General features: G+C 43.7%; 1 protein-coding gene across 1 annotated transcript in view; it reads right to left on the reverse strand.

Moving 5' to 3' along the window:
• gse1b (Gse1 coiled-coil protein b) overlaps positions 1 to 23,152 on the reverse strand; it is a 154,894-nt gene that overhangs the window by 95,537 nt on the left and 36,205 nt on the right. The window contains exon 2 of the mRNA XM_068581422.1: positions 15,615 to 15,756. The gene's annotated coding sequence lies outside the window, so the exon portion shown is untranslated. The remainder of the gene's footprint in view (positions 1 to 15,614; positions 15,757 to 23,152) is intronic.

Consider the following 23,152-nt stretch of genomic DNA (forward strand, 5'->3'; position numbering starts at 1 on the left):
ATGAAACTAGGTGTCAGGGTTTTTTCTGAAGTGCAATAATAAGCATGAAGACGTCAACATATTGGGAGGAATGAGAGTGAGGGAGAAAAATGAGAGGACTTGCTTGTATGCATATGGGCATGCATGCATTCATGATTGCACATCTGGCAGCCCAAAAAGTGAGGTTCCACTGTGACCCTATTTAGCTCTCCATAGTAAAGTCACACTTTCATCACCACCCAGTTTGTTTGTGTGCGTGTGATTGTGCGTTCGCATGCACATGTGTGTGTTGCTCTTGCTGCTTCTCCCATTGTGATGTGTTTAAACACGAGAGAGCTGCATGAGGGCATCAAACAACCATACATACACAAACACAAGTCAAGTATATGCTGACATACATACACGCTTCAGAGTACTTATACATACACAATCTCTCTCACACATTCTCTCTCTTTTTCTCTCTCTCTCTCTCTCTCACACACACACACACACACACACACACACACACACACACACACACACACACACACACACACACACACACACACACACACATACACACACACTCTAAAGTGATATACATCCCCCTACTGCTCTGATTAATAAAGGTCAATTAGCAATTATAATTTCCATATTTAATCAGTCCCCTGTGGTGATGCTCTGTGGCCTGAGCTTTGACCTCTCTCTCTCTTTCCCTCTCTTTCTCTCTCCCTCTCTTTCTCCCTCTCTATCTTTCTCTCTCTCTCATACACAAGCATCCCTCCCTTTTCCACTTCCTCCTCTTTCATCCTCTCCCTTACCATGTCATCCCTTTATCCTCCCATCCCCCTCTCCTCTCACTCTGTCTTTCCACCCTTCCTCTTTCTCAGTCCTCTCTCTCTCTCTCTCTCTCTCTCTCTCTCTCTCTCTCTCTCTCTCTCTCTCTCTCTGTCTCTCTGTAGAATGCCTCCCCTCATTAATCTTGATGTTTTTCCTCTTGCTGTGTTCTTCCACAGGCCTTCAAACCTCTCGCTAATTGCAATTAATCACCGAGGGAAACAGATGCTGGGAACAAAGGCAACCTGGGGGGGCCACAAGTCTGTACATGTGTATGTGTGTGTGTGCGTGTGCGTGTGTATGTGTGTGTGTGTATGTGTGTGTGTGTGTGTGTGTGTGTGTGTGTGTGTGTGTGTGTGTGTACAACAGGGTAGGGGTTTGATGAAGCTGTCAGTTAGGGCGCCACAAAAAAGTCAGGGACCTGCAGGGCTCTGACATCAACCCTGGGCTGTGTGTGTGGGGGTGTTAGGAGGAGTGTTTGTGTGTGCTTTTTGCGTGCCGCACGGTATGTGGCTGAGCCTGTCACAGCTCGTTGAAACATCTGTCTAACCCCACTGTGTGGCGATGACAATGAAAGCTCATAAAAAAATTAAGACATGAGTAAGCCCAACATGTATTCTACCTCTGTGACATACATCTGTCATTTCTGAGTGAAGGACGCTGAATAAAAAATACTAACAACAGTTTTATTAAAAAACACACACACACCATGGAAATTACAATTCATCATGTTTCTTTCTTCTCTTTCTGATGTTTACTGGAACATGGTGATTACTGAACTCCAGGCGGTGTTATTTTATTTCACCTGCAGAGAATAATCAGTCTCTTTCTTTCCGTCCTATCTTACCTTTTCCTATCCATCCTCTCCCTATCGCCCTCCCTCTCTCCCTTAGATGTCCGTCGTCACTGCTGGGCCTTCTGTTATGAGAATCCACGGAGCAGCTCACTGAAAATACTCTCTATGTTCAGGAGAATAAAGCACACACATACACAGGCGCCTGCATACACACATTACCCATAACAGTTCAGTTCAATTAGAGAAAGAGATTTTGTGTGTGTGTGTGTGTGTGTGTGTGTGTGTGTGTATGTGTGTGTGTGTGAGAGAGAGAGTTTGTCAGATGACATTATCCATCACAGCTATCTGCATCACTTATCAGCCACAAGAAGGTAGAGAAAAAGGGCTTCAGGAAAACAAAGGCACTCTAAAACAAAATGGAGAAGAAATGAAAAGAAACCACAAGTCCTATTTTTCACTGGGATACACACTTGCGACAATACATGCACTGCCACACACACACACACACACACACACACACACACCAAAGGAGAGTAGAGTCAAACTACACAACTCACACGAGAAGTGAGTGTTGAAAAACCCATCAAGCAATCAGTGGGAGGCGATACAGAGAAAAGATGCAAGTCTCGGCCATGTTTTAACACAGGCTTGTTTTGCTCAAATTCCACTCCAGGAACGCAGAGTGTGAACCACAATAAACTCCAGCTCCACCGCAGATAACAAACTACAGCTTCTCTCCTCCCATCACCAGGAGAGGATCATTCTAAGTAGCTTTGAGGCCCTGCATATGGGACATCAGGACAATAATGAAATCAAGCCGATCTGATATGTTCTCTTGGATTAACACAATACGGTGACCCCTGCATAAACCCAGGCACACACCATCAGCCTCAAACTGCAAGATCTGAGAGATAGCCCGGATAAAAGAGGGAGGGAGGGGAGAGAAGTGTAAAATGGAGGGACGGGAAGGGAGGCGGCGCAAAGAGCGTAGCGCCTCATAAATTTCTAAGAAGAAGACGTGAAGCAGGTGCTGTGTTAATGCTCAGGGTGGTGTGGGCCTACCCGATGTGCCCTTTCTCCCTTTCTTTCTCTCCCTCACATAATCACAGTAAAGCACACAAGATACATTGTATCAGAGGCTCTTCTACAGAGGAAAATGACAAAGGATGTATTCAAATAAACAGTTAATGTTGGATAACGAGGAACAGAAAGGGTCTACACGAATGTATGTATTTCTCTTTATGTGCACATGAGTGTCAATTAGTCACTGATAATGACAGCAGAGTGTACACAGCTAAAGCCTGCACCTCTGTTGTGCAGCAGCTTCATCTGTCACTGCTGCTGTCACACTTCAAAGCCCAAAGCATATTGAGCTGTTTTTTATTGTTTAAAAGTGGAGTGGGAGGAGATCTTTACCGAAAGCCTGGAGGAAACACTATTAAATCTCTACTGTTCTTTGCTTGACAATCTTATAACTTCTAGACATGACAAAGCCTTCTTCCCTAAACACAACACCAACCCCACGTCCCTCACACACTCACACACCAATACATTCCCTTGACAATTCCTTCCCAGCAGGCTCCACTCAGCCTTTATTCATTTTTTATATATATCAGCTCCTGTGAGTCTATTGCCTGGCACGCAGCAATCGTTGCACTTAACCCATTATGCTAGGTAACGCTCCCCAGAATGGTCGCTCCCTCCCCGGGATGAATTATTAACTTCCTCCACATCCCGCCATTTATCACTGAGCCCCATCGAGCAGAATGGGAGGACCATTGCTCATATCCATGGCAACAAGGGCCCATTTGTGCAGCAGTTGGATGCTGCTGATGATGAGGGGAGAGTTGAGGAAGGGGAAGAAGAAAGAAGATAAATAATACCTGCTTTTATCTCGCTCTATATTGTTATCATCAGCTCATGCCCTTCTTTTTCCCTTGATTTTTCTTCCTCTTCTACTGTTATGCTTATGGTTATAACATCTGGGTGCGCCCATTGCCTCTTCCTCACTTGCTCCTCTCACCTTATGCATGCCAGCCCTCTCCTCAAGTCTGAGATGGCAGCACTATGGGTAATGAGATCAGAGCTTTTCTCTTGTCTCCATAGAGATGAATCATACAGTAGGGGTGACAGTCTGAGCCTTAGCACTACTTGGTAACCTAATCAGAGCGTTTGAACCCGAGCCAGAGCGGCTTCATAACCTAATAATACCAACATGAACCTGCAGTGACCTGCACCCCTGTGCACAGTAGTGCACACAGATAGGGGTGATGAGCGGGTCTGGTTAAACACACCAGGTCACATCCCAGGATGTGCTAGTGTGTGTGTGTGTGCATATATGTGCATGAGCAAGTGTCTGAGCTTGAGAGGAGAAAGCCTTCACAGGTGTCCTAATTCATGAGCAATCGCAGCTCATGAATAATTAAACACAAATGCAAATCCACTCCTTTGATCATTTACATTCATGTTGAACGGAATTAATTAATCAAACAAACCTTTTCTTTATCCCCAATGGAATTGAAAAAACAGCAGTGGGAGTGCACAAACACATACACACTCACAGGCAGGCAGACAAGTATACAAAAAAACACACAGTAAACAAGTTTACTAATCACACCATTTAGCCACATCTAAAGATGAACAAAATTCTGTGTGCTGAGCAAGTTAGTACGACACAACCTTGGACCAACCACATGGTGAAGGTGACTTAGTATCTCTTTATGTGAGATTACTCTAATCTCCTCTCGTAGCTACACCTACTGTATGCTAATGTAGTTTGTACAAAAAAATGTTGCGATGCAAGCATAAGGTCGATGGTGAACGACAACCAGGTGTGTTTCTGTGATAGTAAGAACATGTTGTTGTTTCGTCTCACCAGCGGATACAGATCACACTGCACCTTCTGCTGCGACATGCACACAACAGTCATAGACGTAGGAAACTAACTCATCCAGCATGATACACAACACAAAGAGAAGTTTTTTTTTTCTTTTTCGGTTAAGATTGTGAGACAGATGGTTGCTAATGGTTCTGATGGAACACACAACCACACAAATGCACACAGAGAAGACACACAAACCACAGCAGGCTGATCAGGATTTCATAGACTTTTTGATAGGCTCACTCTGAGAGATGGACCTTATAAACAGCCACTCTTCAGCTGACCTCTTGTTTATAGGAACACTATCATACACTGAGCGAAAGCTCATAAAGAAGAAACCAATCTGCCTTCCTCCTCCTCCCTATCTGTCCAGATCTCCGTCCCTCAATCTCAGTTTATTCTCGATTAGCGGCCCTCTCCTTTACTTAACCTGCTGCTTTGCCAAACCAACTCCTCTCTTTCTCTTAATAGATCTGTTGGTATGCAGCACACACTTCAGGCCTCACAAACACAGACTCAATACACAGGCAAACTGCTATGACTCCCTGCCAGCTCCATTCCCCTCCTGTCACACCCTTATGTCATCAATTTCTCCTTGGTAACTGTGAGGGGCACGTCTGACTTATGGAGGATATCAATATCTCCAAACTAAAGGGTAGGCGGGAGGGGAGCACACCTAAGGCTTCTTTTAGCACACCTCGTAAAGCTAAATGATAGTTGAAAGGGACGGGAGACAGAGGGGGAGGTGGGGAGAGAGAGACAGGGAGAGGGAGGAAAAGTGAGTGCTGGATGTTAAAGGAAGCCATAAATAACGAAGATACAGATCTACAGTATGTGTGTCACGTTTGCGTGTGAGGTATGTCTGTAGTATTACGAAGGTTAAAAAGGACTGAGTGGTTGACCGAATGATCACCTGCTATATACAGAATGTGTGTATGTGAAGATTTATGTGGTGGACAATGTGTGTTATCCACTGGCTCATCCTACGAGGGGATTTATGCTAACTGCCAGTGTCCGACGTGTTTAACTCTGGGCTGTAAATAGCTGTCAGTCTCCGCTGACATTGACACACTGTCCATAAACCTGCTACCAGGACAGTTTCAGTCACACAGGACAGGATAGCCAGCCATTAAACTATCAGTTTACACTAAGAAGGGAGGATCATGTGTGTGTGTGTGCATGTATGTCAATGTGTATGTTGGAGGTGAGGTGCTGTACTACACGCATGTGGGTATGAGATAAATTAAATGTTATGCAAAAAGAGTGTGAGGGCAGGGCGCTGCATGCATGTAAATATTCATGAAACTGCTAAAGGGTACAGGTTGATAAGGGGTTCTCCGCGGTTATTGTAAACAAATATATTGCAGCATGGTTAGGCCTTTGACATATACACACACACACACACACACACACACACACACACAGGTGTACAGACACACAGACACACACACGCGTGCACAAAGAGGTGCTTCTGAAAGAGGTCAAGGAGTCCGTGTTGAACGCAGGAGAGGATCAATGGAGCTCTGAGTGTTTGTGCGCCTCTATACCTCCCTCCTACTCTCCACCTATCATCTTTCTCTCTCTTCCTCTCTTTTTTCTCCCTTGTTTTCCTCATTAACACAACCACCAGTATTTGCACACACACAATTACACAATAGAGCAGCAGCCTATACAACAGGGCATCTGTAAATATCCATAAACTCCAACAAATGCACAGAACTGCAAGCACTGTTCTGCGACATGCCATCTCTGGTATAGCTGTCAGCACTGTGTGAGTAGATCTGGACGTGTCCCAGAGGGTGTGTTCATTGTACTGTGGGAGATCTATGGCTGGTGACTCCTACTCACTGGCACCCCATGAGCAATAGCACGGATGTGATAGTCAGATGAAAAGAGAACAAGGCAGTGACAGAACGACAAGCAGAGGAGAGGCTGAGAGAACATGTAAAGGACAAAATGCTTTCTTCCCTGGTTGGGAGCATCTCATTTTTTCTCATTAGGGGAACTCATCTGAGCTCAGAGGATAAAAGGAGGACTGATAGCCGGTATTTCTCTCTCACTCCATCTCTCCTCTCCCTCTTTTTCTCCTACTGTGCACATGCAACCTAATTAATTACACCCTACCATCGCTTTGCTACAACAACCACTGTCGGCTAATTAACGGCACGCCTCAATCATGACCCCACTTCAAGGGTTCTGGATGTGTTTGTGTGAGTGTGAGCGAGAGCAGAGGAGGAGGAAAAGTATATGTGGGATATGCAGTGGAGAGAAAGAAAAAAGCAGCAGGAGAGAGAAGGAAAAGGAGGGCTTGGGGCTGAGAAAATTAATGAAACAAATGGATGAAATGTAGCTATAGGAATTGGTGAAAACAGCAGAGGTAGAACAAAAACAAAAAAGATGGGTAAGCAATTTGATGTGACAGACAGATGCTCAATAGAGGAGAGGAGCAAGAGGGCCAGGAGATAGATGGAGCACCTCCTGTCCACACCCAGCTGGACTCTATCAGCCGGACTGGAGCTAGAGAAGCTGGTTGGAAGTCCCAACTATAGGGGTCTCTCATCCCGGACACGTCACTCTCAATCCCTCCCAAGCATGCCTGAGCCTGGCCAGACCCCAGTGCTGCTGCAGCCTGCCAGCCAGGCTCCATGGCTCCAACTGCCCCAAACACAGTCATACTGATCGTATCAGAGAGAAAAATGGGGCGAAGCACGGCCTACGAAAACACTCATAGGCTGTACAAGCTGAAAACCACGTACACCACATGTAACATCGTCATGGTTGAATTGAGATCGAGAGAAGTTAAGGGAGAGAGACAGAGAGGGAGGGAGCTATAATTTGTTTAGTGTATGTGATTGCATTAGTGTAAGGGTCAGATTATTCTTCACCCACGTCATACACACAGAGAGCTGAAGCCCAGTGGGGGTGGGGCAATCGTAACATTAATGGTGCTTGACTGGGCCTAGACAGACACACACATACGCATGCACGCACGCGCACACACACACACACACACACACACACACACACACACACACGCACATACTCAACAGTTGATGTAGAGAATGTAGAGGATGGAAGGATGGAGAATGAGAAGATGAGGTGATCAGCAAAAAAGATTAAAAAAATGTCACAGAATATGCAGTTAACAGTGCTCAGAGCTTGGAATTAATTACCTGTCAATATGTTTATCATTGAAAATTAATTAATATTATTAAAGACAATATAAAAAAACAAGTAACTTAAGCGTTACCGATTTTTTTCGTTTGCTAAACGACAGTGGGCACAACTGGAGTCACATGTGCAAAACTCTAACTATAGTCTGCGCAGCAGCAGTTCATGGGGACCAAACTCTAGTTTGTTTTTCATTGCTTGAACACAGTTTTCAAAACTTTACACACTTATCCCATGACTTTAACCACAACCTGCACAGCACTGTGGATTTACAGCACTTTGTTCAAATGCTAACACACTGCTGTCAAAACTGTGAACCACACATTCAAAACGGAATAGATTTCAGCCTCGTGCCTTTCAAACACTGCTGATTGCAATTTCAGCTGGAAGGCTAAGCAGGTGTCTTGTTTTAGACTTGTTAGTAGTGAACACACACACACACACACACACACACACACACACACACACACACATATATATATATATATATATATATATATATATATATATATATATAACAGTGTATATATAGGTAGCACTCAGAAAGACTCATTTTGGAAATGGAACAAGGAAGACGGGTTTGTGGAGGGAGATGGGTGGCAGGGAGAGGGCGGATACGTGGAAGACAAAGAGCTGTTACAGTATTTCGGATGAAATAAGGGCTACACTTGTAGACCATGCCGTGAACCATGGTTTCTCATTGAGAGATACAGGGTTGAGGGTGCAACCCAGTCTGCAAAAAATATTACTTTGTATGAAGTCACTGAAATTGTTCAAACTGTAAAGATGAAAAGTTTGTATTTTCTGTATTGGTGTTTGATGCTAGTGTTTTTACTCTCAGTGTGTTCTGAGTGATAGTGTGTGTTATCTCAGTGAGGGTTTTGCATAGTGTTTGGCTACACTGAACGTGTTTTGAGCCATGTGTTAAGAGTTGTGTTGCTTAGAATGAGTTTTGCAGGTGATGTGAACTGTTTAGCTCAGGTGACTGTTGGTAGTGCAGACTGTAGTTAGAGTTTTGCACATGTGACTCCAGTTGTGCCCACTGTCGTTTAGCAATCGAAAACTGTAATTAACATTTCCTGAATCTTCCCAAACAAAATACATTATCTTTTGCCCTTGGCAGATCTTGCAAAATAAAAATATTTGTAATTTTTTTTTTGCTTTCGATGATGGTTGGTGAAGCTATTTTAAGACATACTTCTGTCAGTTTATTAGAAATTGTTTTACAATAGTAGTAACAAAGTAGCTTAGAAAAGGGCTATTGGACAGGACAAGTCAAAATACATGACTGCAACCTGTAATATTTGCATCAAGTTGCTTGAAAAAAATGTCAATAAGAAAAAAGGTGACCGTAATTCGGTGTGGCGATGCGCAACAAGGCTCTAAAGCCTTGTGCAATCTTCAGCTCCTGCAGGCTTAATTTCTCAATGTTTTTTACATTTTCAAAGACGTTAAACCAACAGAAAATGTTGGTAAAGATACATTTAGATGTATATGTTCAGATTTTCTTTTTTTAAATGTTGTCTCTATTATGTGTATTATCACGCACCAATCATTAAGACAAATTCATTGTATGTGTATCGTACTTGGCAACACAACCTTTTCTGTTTCTGAAATCCATTAAAACACATGTTAAGACACATGTTCAGTTTTCCTTAATAATTTTGTAATAGAATCAGGATTAGAAAAAAAGTTACGTCTACTTTACCACGAGAATACCAAAAAAACGAAAACGGAAAGAGTGAGAGTGAAACAGAATGAACTAGAAATGGTCCAAAAGCAGAGGAGAAAGGCCATGTTCGCTGACAGCTATTAACACGGCCAGGACTAAATTATTCACTGCACCTTATACAAGCCTGGGCTAACTCAAACTAAAGAGGGCTGTGTGTGTATGTCTGTGAATGTGTGTGAACGTGTGTGTATGAATGTGTGCGTTGGTGTGAGTGTGTGAATGAACAGTGGCTTGAAGGAGGTAAAGAAGGATTCCTTTAACGGGGCTCAGTATTGCCATCCTGTGGCAAGAACAGTAAGATACTGTGTATAAGCTAAATCAATTAGAAGCTGTGAAAGTGTGCATGCACACACACACACACACACACACACACACACACACACACACACACACACACACACACACAGCCAGGAATAAGAAATGGGTTAAAATGAGTCTGAAAAACATGATTGCAAATACTGTACACACTCCAGCATTTAGATTTGCCCTTTGAGTTTTACATGCAGTGACAAGCACAAACATCTACACAAACACAGACGCACATACATTGTGAACACACACAAAAGACAAGGAGGAGCAGAGAACTGTTTTGTGTAGAGGAAGCTGATTTCCATGCAGCCTACTGGTGGAACAGGAGAGGCTGGTTAGCAGGAGCAGCTGGCCAAACAATACAACCTCACCTGGAGTCATTTACATAGATTGTGTGTGTGTCTGTGCCTGTGTTCATGTGTGTGTGGTTGGGTGTCTCCTGTTGCTGCTCTTCATCATCATGTTCCTAAAAGTGCCGTTGGCAAGGAAACCGGATAGAGAGAGAGAACGATGAGAGACAAGTCAAAGAGCACAGTTTTGGGTGAGAGCGAGACGAAATGGGGAAGAAAAGGCAGACAAATGAGAGAGGAAAAATAAAAGCAGAGGATCTTGGAGGAGAGCGATGGGGAGAGAGGGATGGGGGGGGGGGCTGTAGTGGGGGGGGGGGGGGGGTTGAGGGGGAGAGTGGAGGGAGTTAACCGAGGGGATGCAAAGAGTATGTGACAGTGCGACCCATGCCTTTCACTGACAAGCTTTATTACAGTCCCACCTGCAGAGACAGCAAAAAGCACTTAGCCTAAGCCAAGTCGCCTGACAGTGGAGGGTAGTTTGAGAGGGTGGAGGAGCAGACAAGAAAAAGAGGGAGAGAGGGTGGAGGGGACAGGGAGACTGGGTGGGAAAAGGGGATAATTGTAGTCATAGGTTTGCAGATTGAAAGACGATATGATGAAACATTAAGAAATGAGGAAGGAGAAGACAACAAACACAACACGAGCACAAAGTGAAACAAAAGGAAAGGAGTATTTCAAATATTCACACTCATCTGTTAAGCTGATGGTACTGATAAAACCTTGTTTTAATTAGGAATATATAACCGAAATATGGATCGGCTCCCTATGTAGTCGAGGCTGTGGTTTGTGGTTGTTGCATTGTTTGCTGTAAACTAAAGACAGATACAAACAGCTGTGAGGGTGCAGGCAGTCAGGCTTAATCCTGCGTGAACACCTGTTTCCTCTGTGAGGTCAAAGGTCAGTCTGTAGGTCTTTCGCTAAGTGGCCATTTTTTCAGGGCTACTGCTTAAACATGTCTGTAACCTGACCTCACTGCTCTTCACTGGGCATTAACCTCACACCAGGGGGCCTGCCTCACCAAGGCCTGAAGAAAACTTCTGACAAACCCCAAGGAGGAATTATTTGGTTAAAGTCACACAACGTTGAGTTGTATTATATGTACTGTATAATACCAGTAAATATTCAGCCTTGAGTCACATAACACACTCTCAGTTGCTCTTTGCTGTCATCATTTAGTGCAATTCATACAACTTGCGACAAGAAATTAATTAAACGGATGAAATGAAGAGAGGTTTATTACTTCCTGAACGGCGACAGCTCGCATCTATTAGCCCTCCAGCCTGCTGATGTATCTGCTGATGAGCTATGGCCAAGTAATGACGTGCTCCGCTGGCTGTGAATCTATAGGTCTCTCCCTAAGTCTACTCTCTCTGGCTCCTAGACTCTAGATGGAAAACCACACTCACTAAATCAAACCCATCCGGAGTTAGGACGAGAGAGAGAGTAGGAGAGAGGCCGAGGGGAGAGGGGGTTAACGGCCTGTTTCTCAGCCTTTTTCGGAGAAAGGAATGTGTTGGAAGGGGTACAAATCAGCCAGAAGTGATTGCACAATAAGGTCAGTGTGACCAGAGGAGAATCCTGACTCAAATGGTAGACACGCACAAACACACACGCACAGAAACAAACACATTAAGCACACACATGCAAACACAGTGAGTGATTGAGTCGGAGCACAACCCCAGTGCCCACCCTGTGAGTGGCTAATAACCAAGGCATGGTGCCAAACCCACTGTCTCCTGACTAATTCCCCCATGCCCGCCAGGACTGGCGCCACACTGCTGAACAGAGCTCTGTTCCTCAAAAATCCTCTGATCATTACATTACTGAATTACTCAAATAGATGGATAAACAAACAACCACACAGGCCATCCAGCCTGCTTGTCCCCTGAAGGAAGGACATAATGGAACAGACAATGGGAACGCTGTGAATTAATATTTGTTTGTTGATACCAACTCCCCTCACTTTTAACACACACATACACCTCAACGCCCACTCTTCTGGGCTGGAAAAAGAGGTCAGTGAGGTGGCGCTCTGCCAAGCGTGGCGCTGCCAAGAGACTCTGTATACCCTGGTCTCCAGTGGCATTTTAATCGCACGTACACTTACACACACACACACACACACACACACACACACACACACACACACACACACACACACACACTTCCATCTGCTGTGCTTCATGGGAGCGGTAGCAAGCTTGTCATTGCCATTCGAAGTTAGCCCACCCTCCTGTCATCCCTACTGAGGGAGACAAAAGAAAAGAAGAAAAGAGAGGGAGTTGGGGGAGGGGGGCAAGCAGTGGCATTCCTCTCCATGCCTCCTCTGTCACCCTCTGATCTCTCTCTCCAAACACATCCCCTGTCATCTCTCCATTCAGTGTCCTTGTCCTCCTCTCACCATCCTCCCCATACCTTCCTTACCCACCCCCCAGCACACTGCTCCTGTCATCCCTCGGCTCTATTCTTTCTGTGCACGGCTACTCTCATCCCTCCACCTGCTGCTCTCCTCTCTGGACAGAGGATACAAGGATGGGCAGCTGTAATCCCGCTCTCATGGACGGAGTGTTCCTCCTTTAATGAGCTTTTCCCGTGTGTGTGTGTGTGTGTGTGTGTGTGTGTGTGTGTGTGTGTGTGTGTGTGTGTTATTGTAACATGCTATTTTATGGATTGAACTGCACTGCTGTATTCTCCTTGCAAGACTCTTAATGTGAAATGTTAACTACAGCGGCTGAAGCAACAGCTCAGATATTGATCCTTCTTCCAAGCAAAGGCGGGTTGCCAGATACTGTGAACCACCCCCTCCTCGTGCAACCAACCAGCACCCACACCACATCTTCAGTCGTGCTCCATGCTCCCACAGGGGCTAATTGTAATTGTATTGAACTGGCCAGCAGCCAAGCTCACTCGACTGCCAAGTCTGCCAAGTCCAGCTGCGCTGTTGCAATCAAAACACACTCACAGTCTAACGCATGACAATCACATCATTACCATGTGTAATTCTAAGACACACACATTATGTACATTCAAACATTAGCATGCATATCTCTAAAGGCATTTGCTCTGTGACAAGATTGAGTAGAGAATGCTGTGATAAAGCAGTAGAAAGGAACAGAATACATGTTGAAAAAGGCTGAATTCACATAAGACACAAGAATAGCTGCTTTAACAATCCAGACAAATATGAGCATAATGGTTCATATTTCATTCCCATATAGTTTACTCTTCACATTAGTCCTGTGTGCCCCTCCCTATAATATATGTCTTTGCAGCCAGTATGACAGTGAGGTTTGCCTTCTTCTTTTAATACTAATATTGATGTAATAACTGGTGTTGAGAGTGACTTCTGATGTATATAAAGTGTTCAGGAAATGTGTTCACAGGTCAACAGGCCTAAAGCACATTGTGGTCAGCCCAGATGTCACATCCTCCCCACACCAGTCTGTTTCCTGACTGACAGGGCTTTGACAGGCCGTAACATGTCTGAACATTTGAAATGAAAAACGGGAGCTCTTGTCTCAGTATTTATGGAAATATTCTTAGCAGAAATTCTTCAACACCACAATGCAAAGTGAAAGCCCACTGCCTCCCTCCTCCTGATGCCACTGGTCAAAGCAAACATTTACGTTAGAGCTGTGACCATTAAGCCACTGAATATTCATAAAAGCACAATTAATACCCAGACTGCAGTGGACAGAAGAACTGTTTAAAATCACTTGTCTAAAAAGCCCAAGTCTCTCCCTGCTTCACCTTGTTGTATTGCTCATTTAATGATTTAAATCTGACACTGTTAAGATCATGATGGATTGTACACCTATCTATTCCGTGAGAAAACCACAAGCGTGCCTTGTGTCAGGTTTCTAGCCTGAACGGAGGAAATGGGCCGTGTCATGTCAGTGTGAGCCGCAGCGCACCACGCATGATGGAGGGCACTTAAATAACTCATGAAAACCCGCTCTCAACCCACACTGGACCACTGGGTGGAACGTTCAGCCTTCTGCGTGTATGTGTGTCAGTGGGTGTGCGGTGGCCCTGTTTTGTCATGACTGTTTAACCAGGTGCCTTTGAGTGTTGTAGTTGAGTTGGTGTGCCTGTATGTGTGTGTGTCGGTTCAGTTGGAGAGAGAGCTTGAGATGCCTTTCTGTAAACGACAGAGGGGCCCTCGTGGCTGAACAGAAATAGCCTGAGAGAAAAGAGAGAGAGGCGTGAGCAGGGGAAATGTGGCAAGCAAGACAGAAAGATAGAGCAGAAGCAGATAAGAGTAAAAAACGGAGGGTGGAGGGTTCAGAAAATGATTTACATAAGTCCTGCATTTATAAGTGTAAACAAAAACAAAAAAGAAGAAGAATAGTAATAGATACCCAGTTGAAAGGCAGTCCAGCTTCAATGATAAGAGGAGACAGCAGCACTTTTTACATAAACGCACTGAGCTCCAAAACCCACTGTCGTGATGGCCTCCCTTGGGGCACACACGCACACACACACACACACACACACACACACACACACACACACACACACACGCATGTCACTTATTTTTTATGTCTGCCCATGCTTTATCATGCCATCTTCTAACGCATTTCTCAGTCCCGTTTAATCACCGTCATCCTGTCCTTCACCAGCATCCAAAACAAATTGCTTATTCATCTGTCTCGACGAACACTATCCTGATCCTTGGTTCCCAAAGTGGAGGAAAAAAAGAGTGAGACAAAGGTGTGAGCATGTGCCCTACTTGTGTGTAAACATTGACAAATGTAGTCAAAGCCTTTGTGTGTGCGCTTTGTGGGCTGGTTGGATTTGCCTTGTTGACAATTAAAAGTAGCTTCAGTTAAACAACGCATTGAAAGGAGGTGAAAGAACCAGATCTCCTGCACATTTGCAAAACAAATTACAGGGAAATCGTTCATATTGCCATCTGGTCACAGAGCAGCGTGTTGACTGTTGTAATGACAAAAGATAGAAAACAAAGAGTTGATCCAGTTCAGGCTATCGAAGGTACATCTAATATAACGGTGGTGGAGGAGTGTGGATGAAGAGGATGAAGTGTTTGAAGACATGTTATCCCAAGCCTGAACAGAGAAACTCAAATGATTTTTTTTTAAACTTTTCGATGATTGTAAGAGCTGCTTCGGACCCAATCTCATTCACTCCAGTGGTTTCACTGCTTCCTGTGTTGCCGCACAACAGGGTCAGGAGGGAGGACACCTCACGCAGGAAAAAGGAAGTAGATATAACATGCCCATTCAATGAAGAGATCTACATTCAGAGGATACGGCTTTCTCTTAGTAGTTGAATGATGAAGTCTCAACCAACCTATTTACTACTGAATCTTCTGAGTGAAGGTCTCTCCCACAGTTGTGGGCACACTTAATTATGAGATTTAGAAAAGCTATCGACACTACAATCACATCATATAAATAGGATTTACAGAGAACCAGAATGCATTGAATTGAGGAGAGCAATATGAAAGACGTAAAAGAAGGATAAAGTCAGTGTAGAGTAGTGTGAAAAATGGCTCATACAAGAAAAAGTTTATAAAACATAAAAACATTGTCGATCGCGCATTAGGGACACACTCACTGGAAAGTGGGCGGTCAGCTCGGCTAGCTTTCTCTGGCTCCAAGGTCGCCGGGTGAGAAGGAGTGTGGTCACCTGCAGGCTGCGAAAGCCCAGAGTCCACCACTTTACTGGCTCCAGCCGCACTCTCAATCACAGTACACGCCTGAAAGATATAAAGACATAATGAACATACAAGCAACAGAGGAAGAGAGAGAGAGAGAGAGAGAGAGAGAGAGAGAGAGAGAGAGAGAGAGAGAGAGAGAGAGAGAGAGAGAGAGAGAGAGAGAAGAGAGTTCAAGCTTTTTGATTTTAAATTTAATCAATGAGTGACTTCAATATAAGTCCACTAGACTAGTTACAGATTCTGATTCTGCTCCACACATATAGTAAGGGATGCCATGACCATTGTATAGAACAGTAAATATCTCACCAATGTTAATGTACAACAGACATACTGAGATCATATTAAAATATACACATAAAAAAACACTAATGGTGCAAATATAGCAATTAACTGCTGATATAGTACGTCATCGGCGTGCCCATTTTTAGCTGCTGTCACAGCACTCAGATTTCTGCTATAAAAAGACAACAACTAAAGGGGATGCAGCGCTGGGTGAAGAAGTGTCCCTTCCCTGAAGTGACAGAGCCATACAACAGACAGACGGAAGGGACAGAATCAAAGACAGAGAGAGACAGAGAGAGAGAAAGCGTTTTCCTGACAGCCCAAGTCTGTTTGGATGTGCTCTACTCTCCACAGCTGAAAGAGGAAAGAGGGATGAACCTTCAGGAAAGAAACAAGCTGACCATGAAAAGCAGAGGGAGAAGCAGAGGGTGCCTGTCAGTGAGAGAGAGAGCACTGCGCGAGAGTTTAAAAGAGGCAGTGATGGCTCCCTCCATTGAAGAGCAGCAGGGAGACAGGCAGGGGAGGTGCGGCGCATCTTAAGACAAAAAGGCACCCTGGGCTGATGAAATATACATAGCTCTCAGCTGGAGACAGAGACACAGAGCGACAGAGCAGAGGAGGGCCCTGAAGACTGACGAGACTCCTCCTAAACACACACTGCTAAAAATAAAAACACACAGACACATTCCTAATGACTTCTCATGAGGCGCCACAGGGAAGTAGTTAGTGCTTTTTTCTTTTCTTTTTGAGTGTGCTTGTTTGTGCCTTTGTGTGTATGTGTGTGTGTGTGTGTGTGTGTGTACACTCACACAGGTGTGAGCATCAAGGTGTACCGGTGCTTCCTCCAGAGGGCAAACAATATAAGCTATTACACAAAAACGTGTTTTGGCTGTTGGCCGATAATCCACCTGCTGGTCAGTGTTTTTTTTTCCTTTGACGTTTGTATCAACTGCCTCTGTCCGACCTGCCCACCTGCACTCTCTTCAAGTCTAGAGAGCCACAGTTAAAACACATTTAAACACACCTCACTTAACAATATACTCACCCTTTGTTCAAGCTAACAATCCATCTCTCCCACGCACTCTTGTTAATGGTTATGCCACTGAAGTATTGGGATTCTCATTTCAGTGTATTTGTGTAAATGTTACCAGAGACTAAAGATATTCAATTCTTTGCTTTGTCGAGTTTTTGTACTTAGCTTAACCTTCTCATTAGACCTGTTGGGTGTGCCTCCCCAGTCTGTATACCGAACCCCCCTGGTGTAAGCAAAAAACAAACAAACTTGGAGGTAAATAGTTATGTCTGAGCCTGGGAATTACCTCTACTCCGGAAAACAAACACAACAAACATGCCTACAGGTTTCCTAACCTTTTCTGCTCTCGTCGGTTTCAGACTGTGAGCTGTCTCTTTTCAAACTCTTTCTCTCTTTGTTTGAGTTAAAGTGCACACACGAGGGGCTTGTTTATGTATTCCCCACACGAAACATTACACTGTGAAAGGAAGGATAAAGAGAGTAAAGTGTCTGAGCTGCTCTTTTAGGTCAGAGCAATGAGCCTTTCTAACCTCATAACTGAGATATTGATGCTCCTCTCATCAAAACAGATGATGTAAAGTAAGACTCAACACACTGACCTTAAAGAACAAGACGGGACACCAACCCTTGATGGTATGCATATAGCTGTTGCCATTATTGCTCCCAAATAACTCATCGATACCCATATAATTAGGGCGGCAGATGATTACCTAAAGTATGGATTGCTACATACTACTGTGGACACAACCATCAGATAGTTATGAGCTCAATAAGACTAGAAGTTTCAAACAGATGAGCATAGCCACAGCAATGTTGCAACGAGCAATGAGCTGAACACTAACATTCTCAGTGACAATGTTAATGATGTTAAACTGGTAATGTTTGTCATGTTCATCATTATCAATACACACAAAGTACAGCTGAAGCTCATCGTAATGATGATGTTTGCAGGTGTTTGGTTATAGCCAAAATATTGGAAACATTAACCTGATGATGGCCATACATTAAAGCGACACAGCGAGACTGACTAATACTAAAATATAGCAATATTATTACATAAGTTTAAATTGTGTCTGAGTTTCTTATCACATTCCATATATGCCCTTTGAATAGAGTAGGAATAGAGCAGGGACATGTAAGAGCGCAGGAGTCAGGAGGTGAAATGGTAAGGATCTAGAGAGGTAATACTAATTGAGGTTAATTCCACAGATCAGCCTTATCTCCTCTAATCGGTAAGGAGGAAGTTGGTAATGGATGATGTTGCAGCACACGGGGAGAGCCTGCCAGCAGAAATCACACAGCACTAAGGAGGAGTCTATGCCCCCAAAGAATCACAAGATATTAGCAGCTAAGTGCAGATCTTGATGTGCAGCTGCAGAGAGTCCGGAGAGCCTACGGGCGTGTGGAAAAGTGTGAGTGCTGGTGTGTGTTGTCTGAGTGTGTTCGAGAGAGAGAGGCTTGTCAAACAAGACAGTTGTAACCTCTCTAGTTATCTGCCTGTCTCAACCCACGTCTCACCTATCAACCTCTTGAAGCAGCGCTGACACCGTCTTGCACACATGCACCCGACTCTGGACTCGATATCAGTTCCTAGTAGTGACACCCAAGGAGTGATGGGGCGATACACATGCACATCACCCAGAAACACATGCACCCTCTAAGAATACCTCATTGTGACCTAACCCAGGCCTCTCAAGGGACAATCTCTTTCATCACGTCTATGTCCGTCGATACTTGAGCCCTGCACAACTTCTGCAGTTCAACACCTACCAGATTCATTAAGGAAGAGGACGGAGTCGGAAGCAAAAGAATACATCGATAAGCTGAGGAGGTGTGCGCGTGTGTGTAAGCGCATGTGTCACCAGGGGTCGGGGCCATCCATAAACACTGCTGACAGTCTAGACAGGAAATACACTTGAGGATGTCGATAAGTTAGTCAACGGGGGTGAGGATAGATCAATGGGAACACAGGATGATGTCAGTGGCTGCAGAGTAGATCACCTGACATGGCTAAGGATCTGCATATGAGTTTTGATAATCATTTTGAGAAACAATTATGCTATCACAAAGTGTTGCATATAATCTATATTACGGGAAGTATGGAGAGAGAAGGGAATTGATGAATTGTTTACGACAGGAAATTATAATTTTAACAAGCTGAATGGGAGATTAAGATGAAGTCAGACTTTTTAAAGACATTCATGCAAAACATTATGGAATTATTCCTAATTTTTCTCTGATGCCATGCATGTCCAGTTGCTGTTCTGCATTCACTGCACTGATATTACCAGTTGCATACCTAGTTTTACATCATTTCATGGCTTATGTATTTATGTAAAAAATGCCACAGATTATAACTTTAACATTATTGGGGGAAAATACCTCCAGAGGCATACTATGATTCTCTCTTGAGATTTTGCCAAATAATGGAGATGAAACTGATTTCTCCCAAAGGACGTGACAGCCCTATATTATGTTTTGCCTTTCTTACCACGGTGTTGAGTGTGAGTGCCTGTGTGTGCGCAGACTCAGGCCGTTGTGTGTTTGCATGTGTTCTCAGCTCTACTGACATTTCTTCAAACGTGGTTGACATTTCCAAGGGATTTGAAGATTTGATCCCTTCTGTGTTTGAAGAGTTGTGTGCTGCCCTCCTCAAAACACTGAGGGAAATGCTGCAGTAGAGCCGGCAGCGTGCCCTGCCTTAAGGGCCTTACTCTACAGCATTTGGAGCTGCCCGTTCTCATTCACCCGAAGTGTGATCAGGAAAGACCTTCACTATACACTGCCTGCCTTTAAGAGATGACTGGTTCACTGCTTGGTCTTTTACTTAGTCTTGCTGTTTTCCCCTGAGCTGTGGAGTGTTTCTGCTTCTCGCAACTGAGGCAGAAAAAGCTATCACCAAAAGATATGAGAGAGGAAAGTAGATAGCAATGGTGTGGGAGGGAGCGAGGGAGGGAGATAGTAAGAACGTGTGTGAGAGAGGGAGGGAGAGATCCGTTTCTCCTGCTACAGGCTGGTAAGTGGAGCGAACTGACACAGACTGACATCTCTCTTTCAGGGAGGCAGAGTTAAAAAGAGCCTCACTACTCTTTGTCCATTACTCTCTCTCTCCAACCTTCCCTCTTCTTACTCTTTCAGTCATCCTGCCCTCTCTGTCTCTGCCCACCCTGCGGCTCCCATGTCTTGTTTTTTTCTGCCTGGATGAACTCTGCAGCAGTCCTGTCCTAGCCTGGGGCTCAAATTACACCCCACCTCCCTGTGCTGGCCACACATGCACATGCATACACACACGCAAGTCCATACAGTAGCCACGAGGAGGCCCAGGGCCCAAACACAGGTCAGGCTTGGGTCAGTCAAGGGCAGAAGGACAGAAAGCCGCACAGAATCAATCCTCGCACTGAGTGTGATTTGAGGGCCGATGGACAGACACAACAACACAATAGACACAAATAGATTATGCATACAAAGGTGCACACTTGCACCAACTATCCTTTTAGCCATCTTTAGCCAGTTCCATTTTCAATACAAGCTGATACTTTTAAGAACTTTTAAAAGTTTACTGAACAAAAACATATACACACAGCTGAAGTAGTATCCCTACAGCTATACAATGTACAACATTATCACAACTCTTCCTGTAGCATGTTGCTCAATTTCTCCCAGAATAAAACACTTGCACAGTTGATTAAATGTGTCAATAGCCACATAAAATATGTCAATTAGCTGCAACACTTAAACTGATGCTGGACACAACCATAGAGCAAACATTAGAATTGTTAATAGGATTAAGACTGAATCAACAGTACATTTTCAGTCCAACCACAATGCACACACAAGTAAAAGCATACTCCCCCGTAGTACAGGATACTGGAGGTCAGTGTATCAGCCACAGTGGGTGCTGATCTGACCTCAGCATTCACTATCTTCCTGTCCTTCAATGGCAGTGATGTTATGTTGTAACACATGTGCATCCTGATAAAGAGTGAAGCTCAAAGAAAGGGAAGGACAGCATTTGAGCCCAGTAAACATTTTGTCACTTCCTGGGTTGGTTTTTCCTTGGGAACCGGATGCATTGATACAAGTGCCTCAATAATTATGATGTTTATTGATCCCTGTAGAGCATTGTTTTCTTTTTAGTTTATCTTCAGAAGTCCAATGATCTACAATTTGAATAGTTTTAAATTTAGATAGACAGTTTAGTGCAGGGCGAGGAGAAGCTATATGGATGTCAATAAATTAATAGAAATGCTCCTTCATGGCATGTTTAGTCCTTGAGCTAACGTTCCAAATACATAAATGCACTCAATCTTACCCAGCCACAGATACAATGCATTATACACAATAATTGTGTGCAGACAGTTAGTCCCACGTACACGCAAACTCACACACACACACACACACACACGTGCACACACACACACACACACACACACACACACACTGCAGGACTGGGTCTTTCTCCCAAGTCTGTTGGGAACTCTAACAGGAAGAGGGTAAGTGCTATCGATTGGCTTCTTCCTGCTTAGCCTGGCTGTCAGAGCAAAAACAATTTGACCGTTTGACCGCAGTACTAACTACACATGTACACACACACACACACGCACATACATACACACACACACACACACACACACACACACACACACACACACACACACACACACACACAGCGCTTTTCTTCCAGTTCCTTTAGGATTTGAGAGTACACCTGAAGCACTCTAGTTCAAAGTCCTTTCGTGTTAATGCGTGAGTGAAGAAAGTTTGTAGCCATAAAAACCGTCTTGACCATTTTGAACCAAATTAATTTTAACAGATAATACAACTATGACTAGGAACTAAGAATAATTGATATACAAATGAATCAATTCATTTAGCATTTCCTTTAATAAATCAAAAATTAAAGCTACAACAACATAATCGATGTTTGTTATCCAACAGTGTAATGTGCGTGTTGCGTGTACTGCTTATTGCTTATTGCTTGAGCATGCATCCATGTAGCAAAGAAAGCTGGTATGTCGACAGATACGGGTCAATATGAAACACTCCTCCGGGGAACACTGTGACATTATGAACAGAAATCTCTGCTGCACTCGGCTCTCTTCGATGGCATTTAGATACGAGGCAAAGGAGATATGGAGGGATACAAATTTAAGAGGACGGATGAGTGGATGGGCAGATAAACAGACGGCCGGAGACAGAGAGGCTGCTTGATGCAGTTTTACAAATCAAAGGAAGGGATGGAAAAAGAAACCAGTGGCATGTAAGTGCAATATAGCACTTACTCTTTTGTTTCCAGGTATAAATAAATGCCTTATTTAACAGACATAAACACATACCTTGACGTGCAGAAGTCAACAGATTTGCCTCAGCCTCGAACACAAATATGAGTTGTGGCATAATACTGTGGCAGACAACTGTTTTGGGAAGTATGAGAGACTAGTTTTGGGACAGATGCCAAAGTCTTTTTCTTTATTCTTTAACCAAGAAAGGGTCCATTGAGATAAAAAAAAAAAAGAAGAATGTCCTCTATTTGACCAAACTACAGCCTATTTAATTAGATAAAATATAAAGATAATTATCACAACACGTAAATTTAAGGAACCATAATAACATTGTATTTAGTTTTTAAGGGGTCATCTTGACACAGAAACAATCACCATCATTGTATTATTACTATTACTATAATTTTAATATGATATTATTTCCTCGCACAGTTTTCTGCTAAGCTGAAGTATACAGTAGTTGTAAAACTCACTGTGGTACCATTTTATGTCCAATAATTTATCTCATGATATCAAAAGGTCCAGGGTAAATATGAACATCTTCAACCATATTTGTATAAAAACGTCATTCTTTTATGTACAGCTCCATTTAACGGTAAATGTGAAAGGCTAGTGTCAGCCAAAAACACTGCTGCACTCATATATCTGTTGTCAGGCCCCAGGAAAATATATACAGTAGGTAATATATACAGCAGAGCAAAACAACTCTATTCTCCAGAGGGAGAAGAAAGTGGGGAGACAGCGAGAACAAGATAGAGAGAGATGCGTGGATAGAAGGGAAGAGAGAGAAAGAGAGAGCGAGAGAGAGAGAGAGAGAGAGAGAGAGAGAGAGAGAGAG

Source organism: Clinocottus analis, unplaced genomic scaffold (genome assembly GCF_023055335.1).
Source record: "Clinocottus analis isolate CAN_PGR_092001 unplaced genomic scaffold, fCliAna1.0.p SCAF_1, whole genome shotgun sequence".
Taxonomy (NCBI): Eukaryota; Metazoa; Chordata; class Actinopteri; order Perciformes; family Cottidae; genus Clinocottus; species Clinocottus analis.